The 19,175-nt window shown below is 42.8% G+C and overlaps 1 protein-coding gene across 7 annotated transcripts in view; it reads left to right on the top strand.

The window, feature by feature from the left end:
• The window catches only part of FRMD4A (FERM domain containing 4A), a 523,694-nt gene that overhangs the window by 221,773 nt on the left and 282,746 nt on the right, over positions 1–19,175 (top strand). The window lies entirely within an intron of this gene.

Below are 19,175 nucleotides of genomic sequence, written 5' to 3'. Positions count from 1 at the left end.
CAAATGAGCACACAGTGTCACTTTTTGCCTCAATAACCATTTTTAACATGGTTCCCTATAGGCTTTCCTGTGGAGGGTTTTTGTCACTTTTTTTACTCACCATAACTTAACTCAGTATTATGGTTTAGCCTATCCCATAGCCTCTCTTGCATTCCCAGTAAAGCCAACCCCACACTGATGAGACCCATCAAGGTCGAAACAGCTGTCTGTGGGTGGTTTTCTGGGTATGCACCTTAACCCTGGCTGTGCTCAAAGCTGTGACCATGCAGCAAGCTTAAGCCTATAGGGAACCATGTTAAAAATGGTTATTGAGGCAAAAAGTGACACTGTGTGCTCATTTGCATGTCATTTCCCAGAATCCCTTGCTGCAGTAGAAGTGCTATATGCTGGGTGATAATGGGGAAAGGCGGGGTTGCAGAACTGCCTAAGACATGCAGATGAGCATACAGCTATATTTGCATATATATATATATATATATATATATATATTAGAATGACATGTTTGTTATCTTCATTTCAATAACACATGTAGCAAGTGTGAGTTTAAACTACCAGCATTATCTGTGATATTTTATGCAAAAGAAAACCTAGCACAAGCCTTTTTATACAGTGATTCCTAATATACAGTATCTGAGCTATTGTATACTGTACACCTTCTAAACCAGGACTCTCCCAGGAAACGCAGGACTTTTGGTAGCTTAATGCTCAGTATGAGTAACCTTGATCTAAGGATTTGTCTGCTTATAGGATGCAAAGCGAGTAACATTATTGACTCAAACAAATAATATTTTGTCTGACCCAAGCTGCATTCCTCCAACGCCTTCACAACACTCCAATTAAAGGCGCGATCCCATGTAGCCGGCAGAAAAAACCCTGCCTTTTGTAAACAAAGTAACAATCTGGTACCTTAAACCAATGTAACTGTGCTAAAAGTGAAGATCTGGCTACTTTTGTTTCTGTGAAAGTGTATTAGAGATTGCATTGTTATGGTCCTCTGAATGGAAAAGCGTTTGTCAATCAAGTGTTTTCGTCACCCTTATCTCACCCTGTCACAACAAGATAAGGGGAGGAGGGCAGAGAGGGGTTCTGCCGGTGCAAACTCATGTTGAACACAGTGAGTGGGGACAAAAGGGAGTAGCCACAGGAAATCAAACTCCTCCAAAGTCACCATGTTTACAAACTAACTAATTAAAAATTATATAAAAGGTGTCAGATTTGAGTAAAAAGGGTGTTTGCCACTGAGAAATAACTCTCCAACATGTCGTCGGCATTAATACAGTTTTGTCCTAGGAGAGACTTCCCCTATAGGGGACAAACACAATGTGCAGTATTCCTGCCAATCAAGTTTTCTGCAATGGGTCTGATAAGAACGGCTGGATTTATTATAGCGTTATGCAGGGTATTGTTCTGGCGGTAACTGCTATTGCCTTGCATGGCGGCGCCTGCCGGAACTGACACAATACATTTTGATGAATCCCAGCCTCCGCACATGTTTCTTTAGATCTATGTGAGCAGTGATTGTTCTCTCAAAGTCCTCACACAGTGCAACATGTCGCAGTGGGTCAAGCAATGTCTATAGTTGTGTGAATGTCTTCGAATTTGCCTCACAACATTTAATTTTTTTGGTTTTCTCTTAAATTTCACGTTATTGCAAAATTGTCGTTCACATTGCTCGGGAATTCACGAAAATAGACTTCCGGGCAACAGCTGTCAGCAGAATTGGGTGAAAATGGCAGCGACGTGGGACCTGATGCCACACGAATCTGTGTTGGAAATTGCAATTCACATTGCAGTTTAACACTTGGAAAAAATTAAAGCCAACGTTTGCTGTTTGGCAAATTCCATCCGAGTATGAAGCGTTACTGTTACTCTCACAAATGTATCTCGTTTCACCTTTAACTCCGTTCCTATCATTATTGTAGCAAATCCAATAACATAGTTACATAGTTACCTAGTAGAGAATGTTGAAAAGACACATGTCCACCAAGTTCAACCTATGTTACATTTAGACGAGAGATACTTTATCCTATATTTGTATTTACAGTATTTTGATCCAGAGGAAGACACAAATAAGGGGGAAATGAAATGACATACAAGACAATATAATATGTTACCTCTATCAGTTTACAGTTTTGATATATGTCCTCTTGATAAGATTTGAATCTGTGTTAATAATCCCTTATACATTATATGCAATTAATCATTTTTATTATAGTTCTATTATCCCTAAGTCTTCTTTTCTATAGTGATTACAAACTAAATGCCTGTAAACAATTCTCATTTAGGATCTTGATTTGTAAACCCAAAATAGATGCTGTTGGTCTCCATAGTTGTTAATTATTTTCTATGTCTGTATCTTAGAACGATGAAACTTGAAAGTAGTTTGTTACTGTTCAGGAGAAGAAACAAACCAGTTATAGCTGAAGAGGCCGGGTTATTCCTTAATCACAGGAAACAAATTAGTCAAGAGACCGAATATCAGAGCAGGGGTGCGCAAACTGGGGGGCACGAGATTTTTTGGGGGGGACGCGGCGGTTACAGAGGTCCCGCGCTCTTCTCAAAAAAAATTCGTACTCACTATGTCATGGGGTTTGGCACTCCAGGGGCCCCATCATGTAGTAACCACGTCATGCCCAAAGGGTCTATTTTTTTCCTGCTTAAATCGCATCCTGCGCTCCAATGGAGTACAGGAAGCGATCTGCTCATTAGGGAAACGGTGGATGTGACGGTAAGGTGTAGCCAGTCTTCATAATAAAGGTGAAGCCCGACTGGTTACCCCTGAAAACCGTGGGTCCCCGGTAGCTTAGAAGCACCATAAGGGCAGGTCCATACTGCTGCAGATCACGCAGAGGCAGGGAGTGGGGGTTTAAAGGGGAATATTTGGGTGAAAATGTGTTCAAAACGTGTACAAGGTTGGGGGGCAAAGATACCGGTTGCATGCACGCGTATGCATGTTGTCTCCGTAATATCTTCCCTTTAAAATATTGTATTTCCCACCTGCCATGCGTAATTTTATAGTTGTATTCCTGAGCAGAGCGTTAGGTGAAAAAGTTGTGTTTTATACTGTGTATTCATCTCTATACAGACAGTCCTGGTAATTCGATAAGCAGCCAGGCGGTCTGCATAGAAATGTGGGATCAAAGAGGAGAAGGGAAGTTGAGAGGTATCGGGCCGTTTGGTGAGTGGGGAAGGGCGAAGTACCGGGTCTGGAGACAAAGGCTCCCCGCGGGGGAGACACTTTGTTCTCCCAGACTCGGTGGAGCCTACCCAGCGGGAGGTATAGAGCTGGCAAGGGGAAGCTGTTGCTGGTAGGCACGGTTCCGATTGGCCAGTTTGAATTTCCCGCATGCCGGCATCCTGAGCCCCTCGACACACCCCCCCCCCCCCTCCTCTGACGCATAAAGCAAGACGAGGCCCCCAGCTCGGATTGGCTGTTGCAGCTACAATCCGTTCTCTGATTGGCCGCCAGTCCCTCTACCATGTTGAACATAGGACAGTGAGGTCTATGTAAGGGGACTGGCCGATCAGAGAACCAGACGATCCTGAGCTTGGTCCGGTGAAACGGTGGCGGGCGTTTCAAAAGTGCTTTGCTCCGAATAGCAAAGCACTCGGCACAGAGTTGCCGGAGAAGTCTGGCCTAGCTGAGGACAAGTTCTCTATTGCGGCCAAGTTCTCCTTTTCATCTAAGTCGCGGTCAGTGGGGAAAGCCAGGTTTCTCACCCGAAAAGAGTAACGTGGTGTTCCTGGACGTGGAGCGGACAGGGTAAGCCTTCTGAAGCAGGCACCTTGCACCTAGTGAGGCTAGAGACTCCCCCCAGACCCCAAGTTAAGTGTGTATTTCCTGTATTTCTTGTATTTTGTGTGTCTGCTGGTCTCACCAGATTAAACCCATTTTATTCCACTACTTTGTCCTGCCTAGTGAATTAATCCCACAAGGTAAAGGTGTTAAAAGTACTGCTCTCCAGTGACAGAGGAGGACGCCTCTTCTGTTTCCTCCAAAATGGCCGCCACGGGCACTTGACCACATTGTGCCTGAGGGACCATAACCCCTCGGCTCTTAAAGGGTTAAATAGTTGCATTCCATGCTATCTACTTCCACAAACCACATTACTTTCTGAAATAATATATACCAGTTGAGTAAAATATACAGTATGTTTGCTGTCTCCAAATGGGAATAAATATTAAAAACTGAACTGTCCATTTATAAAGGCCGAAATGAGTGAGATTTGTGATTTTAGGATCAAAACATAGTTTAGTTGTATAAGTCTGATTGCCAAGTAGGAGACTGTTGATTAATAAGGACTGTTAATGATGCTTTTAACAAAACACAAAACCCCAGCAAGCTCTTTTTGGGAACCCCTAAGCCCCCACAAAATATATATATATATATATATATATATATATATATATATATATATATATATATAGTGTCAAAAAGGAGTGCTAATGAGCGTGGCATATGTATACAACAGACGACAGAGAAGCCCAATGCTACATCCAACATGACAAAAATACACAGTAAAATACTTATATGTTCTCTTGAAAAATGGTCATTTAGTTTAGTTCAAGAGAATATATAAGTATTTTACTGTGTATTTTTGTAATGTTGTGCGCAGCATTGGGCTTCTATGTCGTCTGTCTGTCGTCTGTCGTCTCTGCCTGGTATATGTGGGAGATTGTGAAAAATTAATATCAATTTGTATGGAACGTGGACAGTAAATATATTTTGAGTGATCACATTCACTACCCAAGTCTTGATGTGAGTTCACGATGATTAGGGAGTTCAAGAACACCCGTGATATTTTGATGGAATGCTTCTGCTTAATGTGTGATATTTTATTTAAATCTATGAAACCGTGGGGTTATTTATTAAACTGCAAATAGTGCCGATTGGAGCCCTATTGACTTCAGTGGGAGTTTCTCTGTGATACTGCCCCGATCTACACTATTGCAGTCTAATGTACTGTATAAGCCTCTATAGCTCTTGGGAATGAGACCCACTGCTTAGCGTTGAGGGCTGTCAGGCCTTGGAACCATTGTGGGTTAGGTGTATTTTATGCTTTTTTGCAGTAGAAAAACTATTAAAGAAAGCTCTATTATTTGTATACATTGAGCAAAATTGCTTTTTATGTAAAAATTGGAATTAAAATGTCACTTTTACACTCTATGATTTCTTATTCTATCAACTGTTTTTGTTGCTTAGAATTGTTCTCCAATGCAACTACAACACACATCACTGCGAAATGCTCAAAGAACTAGATTGGTCATCACTAGAGTCTAGGCGCAAAGTTCACCTTTCCTGTCTTGCCTTCAAATTATTTATGGGCCAGCTACCCAGCTACCTGAACAAGCTCCTCATCCCTACCACATGCAGCACCTATCACCTGAGATCAGACTCCAAAAGACTGTTCATGGTCCCAAGGCTCAACAAAGTATCCGGCCGCTCCTCCTTCTCTTACCGTGCACCCCAAAACTGGAACAACCTACCAGAGACTCTTACATCCACCACCAGTTTAAATTCTTTCAAATCTAAGGCTGTCACACATTTTAATCTGGTCTGTAACTGTTTCATACGCCCATAATACAAATTATCTTTAACTGTGCATGCAATGTCTTGTATATAATGTATACCCTACTCATTATGTAACTGTATTTGTAAACATGTATTATTTGTCTTAACTCTGTGCCCAGGACAAACTTGAAAACGAGAGGTAACTCTCAATGTATTACTTCCTGGTAAAATATTTTATAAATAAATAGAATTAGGCTCAGAAAACCTGCTGCTGTCTTATAAGTTTAGGTGGGCAAATATATTGAAGTTCACCCCGCAAACATTCATGTGAACAAGCAAAATATGCCAATTTGGTGGCGACCTGGACCGTTGTATAAATAAGTTTGCCCATCTCTACAGCCCCCTATGGAGACTACAACTGTAATTAGGGTAAGGGGTTAATGGCCTTAAGGGGTTAATCAGGTGGGATCACGCTTGTATTGCCCTCATGTGATGTAGGATGTCTTGTGACCAGTGATGTCATCATAGCGAGTTAAAAGGGCATATAGCTCCACCCAATGTTTTAGAAGCAGGCTCATTGGAGTTTCAATTAGAGGGCCTCACTGTGAGTCATGTACATTATATATATTTAAGTGTATAGGTATGTGTATTAAGGATGTCCTTCCACCATTTATTGTTTTTAGTTAAGGAATGTGCCCTATTTAGTTAGCGCCCATAGTAAGGGCCCAAGATTGTTCTCATGCAGGAAGAGGGGAATAGCATGTGCTCAGCAGGGAGTTTTTTGAGTAAAAGCTCCAGAACATAATCGAATCGGCCCCACAGAAGGGGCTTAGCAAACTCCCAATCTGATACAGTATGTATGGATGAAGAATGTCATACACAGTAACGGGACAATGATCTTAGTGAGTAGTGTGTCCCCCAACATGGGTCCACCAGAGATAGGGCATTATGGACGCTACACAGGAGATTGCTAATCTAACCAATACTAATGGAAATAAGCATAAGTACCTCCCCAGCGTAGGAGTGAGAGCTACCAGACGAAGAAGCACAAAGTAACAATATTGTTTGCCACCAGTTAATGTCCGAAGTGAAGTCTGTCTGTCATTTGTATGGCGAGCATTATCAACGGAAGTGAATAGAGCTCTCCCCCTGTGACTACATATTAACCTTTGCAGTGTCGCGGTCCCCTTGTGTGTGCCTGTGTCACTGGGTCTGTATCTTTGTCTCTGTCTTTATAAACTCCCTCTCTCTGCTCAACAAACCCCCTTGTCACGAACGACACACTTGTGAGCATGTGACACACAGCTATCTAGCAGACCCTCTTTTCTTCCCACAGGGTCCCTCAAATGAATCATATCTCCCCTCAATCTGTCACAAATATAACTCTACAATGTTTCCACCACCAAAAATATTATCAAGTTCTACTTGCAGCAGAGTTGTTGGTCCTTGTTTACTAAGAATATGTCATTAACACACACAAATCTAGCAAAATGTGTCTGAAAATGCAATCGTTCTTCAGAATATGCCAAGTTCAATTAGGGCCCAAAAGACAATACTTAGTTCATGGTTCCTACATGGAGTTAGGGGACTAATCCTGGTAATGGCCCTTAGACAAATGTTGCAGTTAGTCTATGTAAATGTTGCCAAGTAATTAAGGCAGTTGTTTAGCCACCCCCACCTTCTAGAAGGTGCATAGTATGGCACTAGATAATGATACTTTGCAGAAAGTTAACCCTTCCCCCAGAAGTCATAGAGACTAGTGATGTCACTATGGGGTATATAAGATGGGGATGGAACATTCTAGTTCAGATCTCAGTGGACCCAGAGTGAGGGGACCACATCCAGTAAGTCATGTCAGTCGGTGACTGCATGTGTTCAATGTTAGGATCACGTTGTTGTTTTCCAGCTAGGGAAGTGCCGCTCCTAAAGATAGGGCCCCTCTATATGGCTCTGGCCGTGTTCCACCCACAAGAGGGAATGGGCAGGTACTCCTAGTAAGGTTCTATAAGCAAGGGCCTAGGAGTATCACCTTATATTTACTAGGGAGTAAGAGAGTCCTTAGTTCTGTCAGAGGTGATAAGGGTGTAAGCTCTCATTCTAGAGTGTACCCTGCCTAGGGATTCCAGTGAGGTCATCAAGTAATGGAGTGTAACTTTACCGCACTACAAGAGATGTACTTCTTTGGGTAAATGCTGTCTGAGCACCCCTAAGGAATACGCTATATTTATATGTATGTGTTCCTGCAAATAAAGTAACAGAAAAGTTCCCGGTGACCTCTTATTGCTCACCATACCAGCCCTGCGTGAATTCCAGCACCCTGAGAACAAGGTCAAAGAACTGCTGAGCATCACCTGCACATAAACCAACACTGAAATTGGCAGTGGATCTCCGTGACGTGGCCCCAGTTCTGTTGGCCGGGGGTGGCGGTGTTACACTTATTACATTTTAGATTTACTATACAAAAGTAGTACAGTGCTTAGTTTACAGAAAAAAGTACAAGAAACATATAAACAGAAAATCTAACATACGTTACCACATAACAATATCATGTTCCTCCCAGAGGTCATAGGAGAATTCATGGTTCTTGTTGGCATCAGACACTCCTCTGTTCAATTCCAAGTTGATATCTCAAATGCCCGTTGTTATCCTCAAAGCCCCTGCATTGGAAACAGAATACATTTTTTATGGCTTGGGAAGAGAAAAGGGTTTTCTTTTGAATTAAACAAATGCCCAATGGTGGATTTCTCATTAGGCCCGGTATGGCAGGGCCTAGGGTGGCAAAAATGTCCGCCCCAATATAAATTTGCCGCGCTCTCGGGCCATCGAGCCTGATGGGAAGTCACTTAGCAGTTGCGGCCGCCTCCTTATCTGCCGCCCTCCTCCTCGTTCTGAACTGCAGCGTCAAATGACACAGCGGATGTCACCAACGTAGCATACTGTCCCCCTTACGCTCCCTCTCTCTTGTACATACACTCCCCCATCTCACACACTCCCTCTCATGCTCTCCCTCCCCCTCTCACGCTCTCCCTCTTACGCTCGCTCTCTCTTCTACACACACAATCTCCCCCTCTCTTCTACACACAGTATCCCCCTCTCTCTTCTACACCCACACACACACCCTCTTTCTTCTACACACACACATACTCTCTCCCTCTCTCTTCAACACACACACATATTCTCCCCCTCTCTCTTCAACACACATCCACACTCCTCCTCTCTCTTTTAAACACATACTCTCCCAACCCCCTTCCCCCCCTCCCCTCCATCTTCTACGCACACACCTGCCGGCACGCACAGCAGCAATCCCTACAGTGAAAACTGCAGAGTGAGCGGGAACTTTTAGCTTTTGCTCTGCGGTGCTGTGCCAATCCGAAGCTCCCCCCCTCCTGTCAACCGGAAGTTGAACGCGACTTCCGGCACCGACAGGAGCAGGGAGGCGAAGGATAGCAGTGGCCGGGTGGCTGTTGCCAGTGCTGCGCTAAGAAGCCGTCGGGTCACTGCTGCATGGGGTGCTGGTTCTCCGCCGCAGCTGGGAGAGTTGTCCCAGCTCTCCGCCCCTCTATCCCCCCCCCCACACACACACACACACCCCTTGGGGCCGCGGAACCCCTGAGGGATGCTCGCGGAACCCAGGTTGAAAATCACTGCTCTAGCAACTCTCAATGGCAAAAACGTCTGTTCTTTGTATATATCTGGGCTGCTACTAAATGCTCTGCATCCTAATGAAAGCTAAGGGGGGGAGGGGGGGGGACAGACTGGTGCAAATCCTCATTCATCTCATTTGCAATAAGTAAAATCAATGGATTTGCCAAAAATTACCTCTGGTTAAGGCTATTGGAGCTAAGGCTCACTAATTAGGAGCACAGACCCTAAAGATCCACCAACGGGTCAGGTTTTCAGGATATCCCTGCTTCAGCACAGATGACTCAGATTTCGAGCAGGGATATCCTGAAAACCTGACCTGTTGGTAGCTCTTGAGGACTGGCGTTGTCCGCCCCGGCCCTAGAGATTCTGTCCTATGTACCCCTAGGTTTGCCAGGTGACTTGTTACTGGACCCAATGGTAAAAGGTGCGAGACTTCCCCAATACATATACAAAATACCCCCACCTCCCCAATACATATACAAAATACCCCCACCTCCCCAATACATATACAAAATACCCCCACCTCCCCAATACATATACAAAATACCCCCACCTCCCCAATACATATACAAAATACCCCCACCCCCCCAATACATATACAAAATACCCCCACCTCCCCAATACATATACAAAATACCCCCACCTCCCCAATACATATACAAAATACCCCCACCTCCCCAATACATATACAAAATACCCCCACCTCCCCAATACATATACAAAATACCCCCACCTCCCCAATACATATAGAAAATACCCCCACCTCCCCAATACATATACAAAATACCCCCACCCCCCCAATACATATACAAAATACCCCCACCTCCCCAATACATATACAAAATACCCCCACCTCCCCAATACATATACAAAATACCCCCGCCTCCCCAATACATATACAAAATACCCCCGCCTCCCCAATACATATACAAAATACCCCCGCCTCCCCAATACATATACAAAATACCCCTGCCTCCCCAATACATATACAAAATACCCCCGCCTCCCCAATACATATACAAAATACCCCCACCTCCCCAATACATATACAAAATACCCCCACCTCCCCAATACACATACAAAATACCCCCACCAACACATATACAAAATACCCCCCCCTCCCCAATACATATACAAAATACCCCCACCTCCCCAATACATATACAAAATACCCCCACCTCCCCAATACATATACAAAATACCCCCACCAACACATATACAAAATACCCCCACCAACACATATACAAAATACCTCCCCCTCCCCAATACATATACAAAATACCCCCACCTCCCCAATACATATAAAAAATACCCCCACCTCCCCAATACATATACAAAATACCCCCACCTCCCCAATACATATACAAAATACCCCCACCACCCCAATACATATACAAAATACCCCCACCTCCCCAATACATATACAAAATATCCCCACCTCCCCAATACATATACAAAATACCCCCACCTCCCCAATACATATACAAAATATCCCCACCTCCCCAATACATATACAAAATACCCCCACCTCCCCAATACATATACAAAATACCCCCACCTCCCCAATACATGTACAAAATACCCCCACCTCCCCAATACATATACAAAATACCCCCAACAATACATATACAAAATACCCCCACCACCCCAATACATATACAAAATACCCCCACCAATACATATACAAAATACCCCCACCACCCCAATACATATACAAAATACCCCCACCACCCCAATACATATACAAAATACCCCCACCAATACATATACAAAATACCCCCACCACCCCAATACATATACAAAATACCCCCACCAATACATATACAAAATACCCCCACCACCCCAATACATATAAAAAATACCCCCACCAATACATATACAAAATACCCCCACCTCCCCAATACATATACAAAATACCCCCACCTCCCCAATACATATACAAAATACCCCCACCTCCCCAATACATATACAAAATACCCCCACCTCCCCAATACATATACAAAATACCCCCACCTCCCCAATACATATACAAAATACCCCCACCCCCCCAATACATATACAAAATACCCCCACCTCCCCAATACATATACAAAATACCCCCACCTCCCCAATACATATACAAAATACCCCCGCCTCCCCAATACATATACAAAATACCCCCGCCTCCCCAATACATATACAAAATACCCCCGCCTCCCCAATACATATACAAAATACCCCCGCCTCCCCAATACATATACAAAATACCCCCGCCTCCCCAATACATATACAAAATACCCCCACCTCCCCAATACATATACAAAATACCCCCACCTCCCCAATACACATACAAAATACCCCCACCAACACATATACAAAATACCCCCCCCTCCCCAATACATATACAAAATACCCCCACCTCCCCAATACATATACAAAATACCCCCACCTCCCCAATACATATACAAAATACCCCCACCAACACATATACAAAATACCCCCACCAACACATATACAAAATACCTCCCCCTCCCCAATACATATACAAAATACCCCCACCTCCCCAATACATATAAAAAATACCCCCACCTCCCCAATACATATACAAAATACCCCCACCTCCCCAATACATATACAAAATACCCCCACCACCCCAATACATATACAAAATACCCCCACCTCCCCAATACATATACAAAATATCCCCACCTCCCCAATACATATACAAAATACCCCCACCTCCCCAATACATATACAAAATATCCCCACCTCCCCAATACATATACAAAATACCCCCACCTCCCCAATACATATACAAAATACCCCCACCTCCCCAATACATGTACAAAATACCCCCACCTCCCCAATACATATACAAAATACCCCCACCAATACATATACAAAATACCCCCACCACCCCAATACATATACAAAATACCCCCACCAATACATATACAAAATACCCCCACCACCCCAATACATATACAAAATACCCCCACCACCCCAATACATATACAAAATACCCCCACGAATACATATACAAAATACCCCCACCACCCCAATACATATACAAAATACCCCCACCAATACATATACAAAATACCCCCACCACCCCAATACATATAAAAAATACCCCCACCAATACATATACAAAATACCCCCACCACCCCAATACATATAAAAAGTACCCTCGCCCCCAATACATATAAAGAAAATACACCCCAACCTCCCCAATAAATATAAAAATATACCCACCCCCAATACATATACAAAATACCCCCACCACCCCAATACATATACAAAATACCCCCACCAATACATATACAAAATACCCCCACCACCCCAATACATATAAAAAATACCCCCACCAATACATATACAAAATACCCCCACCACCCCAATACATATAAAAAGTACCCTCGCCCCCAATACATATAAAGAAAATACACTCCAACCTCCCCAATAAATATAAAAATATACCCACCCACCCCCAATACATATAAAAAATACCCCAAACCCCCCACTACATATAAAAATATACTCCCCCCTACTACATGTAAAAATATGCACAAACCTTTAGCCAAAATGTCGACATTGCGCCCATTTTCAAGCAATTGTAGCTTTTGAGAAAATGTTGTGAAATTGGCGCAAAATGCATAATTTTTGCTTACATTCGCACATCCCTACTGTGTTATACTATATTTATTCTTTATTTGTAAGGCGACAACATAGGAAACATGACAATATAACTGGCGTGTAATAGATAATAGGCAGTGAAACATGACAGCATTTACCTGGTCTGGTACAATATGTGTTTCCTTTACTTAATACAGCAGCTGCATTTTGCAGCTTGAGATTGATATCCCTTAGTTTGTAAGCGCGTTGGGTTAAGATCTTTCCCCCTACAGTTTTGCATAATGTGTCCTTATCTTCCCCAGTAACATTTCACTATATTTTAGTCTTTATACTTTAGCATTGTTAATGATTATTTATATTTGGGAGAAAAAGGACATAACTACAGTAAGTTTTTATGACACAAAATATTTGTTTTACTGCCACCAAATAAAAATATCATTTGTGAGCATATTCACATGTCTCAGACAGGTCTGCACCCTGCCTTTCCCCATTATCTCTTGGCATACAATGCTTCCATTGCAGCCAGGGATTCTGGGAAATTACATGCAAATGAGCACACAGTGTCACCTTTTACTGCATGTCCATTTTAACAATGTCCTTATAAGCTTATACCGGCCGTATGACACTGCTTTGACTGCTAGGAAAGCTACTTTGCTATGATGGATATTGGATACCTGGGAAATAGCTTAAGAAATGATTTCTTATCTAAGGTCCGTTGGTCCCTATTCAACCTTTTTGAATCGTTCACCAATCAAACTTTAGTCATATCTTTTGCTCTCTAACCTCTGACCTTTGAAGCTGTTGATTTATCATCGCTAATTCAACCCATATGGGCCAATAAAGGGTCAGTGGGTTTAAATTATTAGTCCCACTGCTGAAAAAAAAAGGGTTTGGGAAAAACAATTAGGAGCCATGGAATTTTGTAATGAAATATGTATTTTGTATCCATATATTAAAGGTGGAATCTGTGACAATTTATTTATTTTATTAGATTTATAGGAATAAAAGAAGTAGGGTTTCCCAGTATAGAGTTATCCTGTATGGAAAATAATGGTTTTGCTACTTAATTATGTAGTGCCCGTGGTAAGAAAGCTAAAGAAATATTAAGAAAATAGGGAGCAAAATATTATTTTTATTGTAATTCCTTCATTCTTTCTCCTCTCTTCCTTGGCTGCCTCACTGTTTCTTGTCATTAAAGGGGTTTCTCTAAACATTACATGTTAATTAACTAGTGGAGTGTGTATGTATAGACATTTATATATGTAATTCCATCATGAATTAAGTAGAATGGCCATGTTAGTCCAGCTGTAATAGTACAGAGTACTTCAGTATTAGGTCTTATAATATCAATTGTTAGTCGAAAAATAAAAGGTATCACCTAATACTGGAATACTCATGTAATTCCCAAATGTATAAAATTTTTAAAACAATTTGTCATAGGAATATATGGTATAAAACTGTGGTGATTATTCATGTGCTGAAGAGCTTACAGTCTAAACCAGGGGTTCTAAACCAGAGCCTCCAACAGGTCAGGTTTTAAGGATATCACCAGAACCACAGCACAGCTGGCTCAATCAGGGGTTCAGTCAACGACCGAGCCACTGATTGACCCACCTGTGCTGAAGCAGGGATATCCTTAAAACCTGACCTGTTGGTGGCCCTTGAGGACTGGAGTTGTCCACTCCTTGTGTAAATAGTATAGTGGGACACTTAGAAGGAGATGAGGTATATATACGCGTTCCAAGAGGTGATGGCGAGAGCATGAGGTTGGCAGATACTGAGGAGCATGGAGTTCCATAGTGGAAGGGTTTCAAGCACAAGAGAGCAGTGGAGATGAGTATGACAGAAAAGAGACAACCCTGGAGAGCGTTGAAGGAGACAAATACAATTTTGTAATTAATAATGTAATGGGCAGGAGATTCATTATTGGGGGCCCTGATAATGTTTTGGTCTACGACTTCTAAACGGACAACGGTAGCTACTGGCGCTGTATCTGATATCTATGTCCTGTACCCATTAAATCCTATTGTACCCATATCTGCCAGTGGTTAAATATTTGAGCCTTCAACTAATTCAAGTAGCATTCCTTCATAGGCTTTTTACATCCCAACTGAACGAGGTGGTTGGAAGAAGGAGACACATGCACTGAGGTAATATAATATAACATTTATACACATAAGAAAGAAAATATCCAAACTTAGAGCTTAGAAAATATCGGATAAACCAGGGGTAGGTGATGGATAAGAAGTCGAGCAGTGTCCAGCATGCCGGGGAGCCCCGGTCCTGGTGATATTTGTCATTTTTGTTGTGCCAGTTCTGCCATGAAAATATTACCAAACATGACCGTCGGGGGTCACCAATGGAAAGCCGCAACATCATTGCTTTTCTATTGGCAGCTGGGTCAAGAATTGTCCAATGGACCCCCGTATCATGAACAGGCTCGCCTCTCTTGTACCGGGGTGGGGAGGGTACCTGGACCCCGTGGGACCACCGATGAGTTCTGCAGGTATATGTTTTATCGTGGAATATTCCTTGAGAGCAGCTGAGAGATTTACGCCGGATTTGTTATTGTTGGCGTTTATTGATAACGCGCCTGCATACTCAGCAACGCAGTACAAAGGACAGAAACAATAAAAATCAACATTAACATACACTGGGAATGTAAGTGGGTAAGGAGAAGCCTGCATCATGGAGCTTACATACGATAAGGAAGGGGGGAGAAGACAATCGGATAAAGATCACCGATAATGCGCGTGTATATAACTGAAAACTGAAAGCAAATAAACACAAAAACACACCCATTTTATCAGGATAATAATCTTTGCATATAGTAAAATGCATATGTTACATTGACCCCCTAGGAAGGGTCACTTGCTTGGAAGTTCCTCTACCTCACATTGTTGAAGCAAATAAAGTGTGTCTACATTATTTTGACGTGCCAGATATTGGCGTCTGTGTTCAGTTTAATATCTCATTTTATTTAGAAATAAATCAAAATGTTGGCTGAATAGGGATTCTCCAGAAACACAGTGTACTCGTCTCTTTTCAGCAAGCCTTTCCCTTTTCCTGTTATTGCAAATCTCCATCCCCTCATGTAGCATATGGGGGATTTGAGCTAACGCCTCCATCATTTTTCCTGAGTAGGCTGCGAGCAGTTGACCTCTCTGTAGTTCCAGGAAGACACGTGGCTCTCTTTCACTTCAGTGGCCATGCATCATCTTGCAAATTCATTTTACCTTTGACATCGTTTGACTCTCATCGTGTCACTGTTTTTGTGAATACAGGACGTGTTCTTTGCTGCAAGATTCTTTAATAAACATCCTTAAAACATCGGTCACCAGGGTTGTCACCTTGAAGGCTAACCCAGAGACTTTTTTTTGCAGTGAAATGCATTTAAGCATTCACGCCCAGCCTGCACCAACCCAGCACCCTGAAAAGGCATGAGATACTGAGCAATGCCAATGTATATACAGTACTCAAATCTGACGCAACCTCCTTTACAGCCGGGTAAGGAGGGTTACTCTATAGTGGTGTAACTGCAGCGTAAGGGGCCCCCGGGCGTTTGACTTAAATGCAGGTCCCCATCCCGTGACGTTGCTGCGTCATGTGATGGCGCGTTGTCATGGCATCGTCATGATGACGTGGCGTCACAACGTTTATAGAGGAGTGCTGCTCTCTTAGAGGCCCGACCCTCTCCACCGGCGATCAGTTTCATTGCTGTTGGGAAGAGCGCGAGGCCTCTGTAACCGCTTGGAGGGTTCATCATGAGTTGTGATGGAGGTTCCCGACTCCCTTCGGGCCCACTCCCCTGATCTGAGGCCCCCGGGACGTTACTCCATTTTTACTCTAGTAACTGTAAATAGAGAATTAACATTAGTATTTAATTTCACTTTTTATATTCCACGAGCTGCAATATTGTAGTGCATTCATTCATTGCTCCTAATTAATGTTTTGTGAACCATTTTCTCCTCTGGAAGATTTATTCATTTGAATTGGGCTGAAATCTTCATTAGCAAGGAGAAGAGCGTCTCACAGTACCGTATATTGAATGTATGATTTATCATAGCAAATTTGGAGCACAATGTATGCAAATTATATCATGTTCATCTTGTGTCTCTATGTGTCAATGTATCATGGTCATTGCTTCTGCATCATGTTGGGGAGTGACAACAGGAAGAGTAAGGGAGACATTAAATGAGATTATAATGAGATGTAGCAAACTCTGCATTTCCCTCCGTCACTTTTATATCTGGAATTTGTGTGATAAACAAATCTGCCAGGTCTGAGATGCTGTAAGCTCTTCTTGCTGACAATTTGCGTCAGATGTAAGGCTGAGTCCAAAGAGACTGCTGCCGTGCGGAGGCGCGCGGAGGCTGAGGGAAAGCGGGTGCTTTCCCTGGCCTTAGAGCGCGCACCGTCCGGGGCGTGTCTGGGGGTGGGCCACTGACGTCACAGAGATGGTTCGCCCTCATTGGGCGAACCACTCACGTGACCGGCCCTCCACTCCCCTCAGCGCCAAAACTTAATTTGAAATGTCGCCTCCGCACGCCTGCGGAAGCGTGCGGAAGCACCCCCTGAAGCCACCCTCATAAAGGGAGCCGGGGGTAAGTCCGCTGCCTCCGCGCGCCTCAGCACGGGTCAGCGTCTAAGCGCTGACCATGCCTGCAGCCTAAAACACTTTAAATGCAAGCAGAAAATGGAGCAATGCATCAAAACAAACGTATTTATTTATAAACTCTTTTATCAGGAAGTACTCCATTGAGAGTTACCTCTTGTTTTCAAGTATGTCCTGGGCACAGCGGTATGATAACACATGGTTACATTAAAGACTTCTATTTGTAAGCCTGAAGTTGCGATCAGCTAGGAACACTCATTCAATTAGAGTTTTTTTGCTTATTCCAATTCTGGCTTTACAGAGTCAGCCACCAAAATGTAAACGCTGGTACAACTCTTAAGGCCGTTCTATACTGCGTGCGCGTGCTACACCGTGCGCGTGCTACACCGTGCACGCGCGGCACTTTTAGTTGGCTGAGGTTAGTCAGCCTTTCTATAATGGTGCCGCGCGCTCGCACGGCAGTGTGTGTGAAACCGCCCGACAGGGGACAGATGAGGAAAATAAAGAATTTGCGCTGCTACGTCCCTGAAATGTGTGTGTGTATGTGTGTGTGTATGTTTGTGTGTGTGTGTGTGTGTGTATGTTTGTGTGTGTGTGTGTGTGTGTGTGTGTGTGTGTGTGTGTGTGTGTGTGTGTGTGTGTGTGTGTGTGTGTGTGTGTGTGTGTGTGTGTGTGTGTGTGTATGTACAATGTTAATAAACAATTTCTTTCAAAACTTATTTAAACACACACACACACACATACATACACACACATACACACACATACAGTACCTCACTCGCGCACAGCATACACAGAAATACCATGCGGCACACACGTTCGCACAGGCACGCGCGCTTGCACGGCCGCACACAGTATAGAACGGCCTTAGCTGGTACAAGCTTGTTTTGATTTGTCATTGTAAAATAGTCTTTAGTCTCTGATTCATATGAAATGCATCATTCTGAATTTCTCCGCCTTTTTGTTTCCCTTTTTGAGAAATATGGTTATTGTATGTATGTCTTTATTTATATAGCGCCATTAATGTACGTTGCGCTTCACAGCAGCGTTATTATTATTATTATTATTAATAATAATAACTTTATTTATACAGCGTTTTTCTGTGGGTCTCAAAGCGCTTCATATAGAAGTTTGTCTGCATGCTGGTTTTCCACAATTCTGCTTTTTACCATTATCCATTATCACCGCAACATTGTTTATTTATTTTTAATTGGGTAAAAACTCCAAAGTACTTTTCGAGGAAATCGTATGTTCTGAATATTCATTGCTTTTTGTTATCATACTTTTCTCAGTGAGGCTTTTGGTTTAAAACATTTGTAAGACCAATAAATATATATTCAATGAATACATTTATTTATTTAAATAGCAGATAGTGTGTTCTTTTCACTTCCTTGCAACTCCAGTAGGTGCGCATTAAAGTGATTGGGAGTTTTAAAAATGGCCGTCAACCAATTGCGAGTGGCCTTATGACATCCACTGAACATCGCGAGGGCCAGCAACCTGGTTGCCCTTATGAATATCATTGAATACTTTGCCTTTTTTGCTCATTTTCTAGGAGGAAATTGCGTTCACTGCTAACATCACCCGAATGGAAGACCCTTCTCTTCCATTTGCGTTACCCCGGTGATGTTGTGATCATGTGATCACTAAGGAGCCATCCCGTGGTTGTCACTTGTCCCTCTGACACTGAAAGAGTTAATACACAATGGACCGTTGAATGACCTTTGACCTTTTCTCGATAAAAACGTAATACAATAAAGCGGTTTAAAGCAGCAATTTAGCATTTCT

Source organism: Ascaphus truei, chromosome 5 (genome assembly GCF_040206685.1).
Source record: "Ascaphus truei isolate aAscTru1 chromosome 5, aAscTru1.hap1, whole genome shotgun sequence".
NCBI lineage: Eukaryota > Metazoa > Chordata > Amphibia > Anura > Ascaphidae > Ascaphus > Ascaphus truei.
This window is presented reverse-complemented; position numbering and strand designations above follow the sequence as displayed.